The following is a 1,792-nucleotide window of genomic DNA, read 5'->3' as shown; positions in this document are numbered from 1 at the left end:
CTCATTTTGCCCAGCCCCATTCAAGATGGAATCGCCTTGGTTCAGACACCTCTGACAGTGATATGACCATTGTGCAGGCCTGGGACTGAGACACAGAGAAGTGAATGGTGAGGCCAGGCACAGTGGCTCATGCCTGTAATCCCAGAACTTTGGGAGGCTGAGGCGGGCGGATCACCTGAGATCAGCAGTTCGAGACAGCCTGGGCAACATGGAGAAACCCCATCTCTACTAAGAATACAAAAATTAGGCCAGGCGCGGTGGCTCACGCCTGTAATCCCAGCACTTTGGGAGGCCAAAGTAGGTGAATCACCTGAGGTCAGGAGTTCAAGACCAGCCTGGCCAACATGGTGAAACCCTGTCTCTGCTGAAAATACAAAAATCAGCCTGTCGTGTTGGCAGGCACCTGTAATCCCAGCTACTCTGAAGGCAGAGGCAAGACAATCGCTTGAACCAGGGAGGTGGAGGTTGCTGTGAGCCGGGATCACGCCACTACACTCCAGCCTGGGCGACAGAACAAGACTCCGTCTCAAAACAAACAAGAAAATTTGCTGGGCATGGTGGCACACCCCTGTAATCCCAGCTACTCTGGAGGCTGAGGCAGGAGAATCGCTTGAACCTGAGAGGTGGTAGTTGCAGTGAGCTGAGATCACATCACTGCACTCCAGCCTGGGCAACAGAAAGAGACTCCATCTCAAATAAAAAGTAAATGGCGGGCCCCAGTCTCACCAGAAGTGACTGAGTCAGAATTGGAACCCAGCCTCTCTGGCTCCTACGCCCCTGCACTTGATTTAGAGCTTTGCCCAAAGAGAGCTGTACTGCCTACCCACCGCACCAAACATCGCATGGTTCCAGAGCCCTGGAAGGGTGTCTCTGCATGGGGCCTAATCTGCCAAGAGGGGGCAATTTCAACAGGCCTCCAGCAAGATGCTGAATGTACCCAGGCTGGTGGGCTGGGACAGGTGCCCAGGTATCTAGCAGATGCCAGCCCAGCCCAGAGATTTAAAATTCCTCCCTGGAAAATCAGATAATCAAAGAAGTCAAATACCGTGAAATGAATGTGATCCTTGCCAGAAGCCCAGAGGGAACATCTGAGAAGCATTGCATGGCAAGTGCAGGCACGGGACCCTCCCCCTTGCCGTATAGGCAGGGAAACTGAGGCACAGTATGCGGCAGGGAGATGCTTACAGATAGGACCCCGACCCCTTTGCACAGCGTTCATTCAGGGCCTTCTCTGTGGCAGTCTCTGTTAGGGACCTGTCCAGTCTCTGCATTCTTGGAGCTCAGGGGCTACTGAGTATGGTCCATGTGTGCCAGCAATGCCACCACTGTTCCGTCCTGATTGTGGTGAGTGCCACACAAGGAGAACTGTTGGGGAGCCGGCTTCATTTGGGAGGGCTTCCCTGAGGAGGTGACATCTGAGACCTGATGTTAAGTGGGAACCCGTGAAGCTGGTAGAAAAGCATTCTGGGTAGTGAGGAGGGCACGTGCAAAGGCCCTGGGGTGTGAAGGAGTTTGGCTCAGGAGCTAAAGGAGAAGCCAGAGGCCTGCTGCAGAGTGTGAGGGGAAGCATGGAGGAGGAAGAAAGAGAGAGGAGGGAGGAGGCAGATGGGCCAGGGCCTTTGGGCTCAGAGGAGTCCCCAGGACTTCAGTGCTGGAGGGCGGGGGAGGGACAAGCAGGGGGAGTCAAGGCTGGCAACCAGGAATCCTGCCGGATGTGCTCAGGGACACCCCAGGACTGCAAACCCCAGGAGAGTCCTTACTGGGAGCAAGAGAGCAGAGGGAGCGGTCTCCA

Source organism: Colobus angolensis, unplaced genomic scaffold, assembly GCF_000951035.1.
Source record: "Colobus angolensis palliatus isolate OR3802 unplaced genomic scaffold, Cang.pa_1.0 Scaffold9, whole genome shotgun sequence".
Classification (NCBI taxonomy): Eukaryota; Metazoa; Chordata; class Mammalia; order Primates; family Cercopithecidae; genus Colobus; species Colobus angolensis.
Note: the sequence above shows the minus strand (reverse complement) of the source record.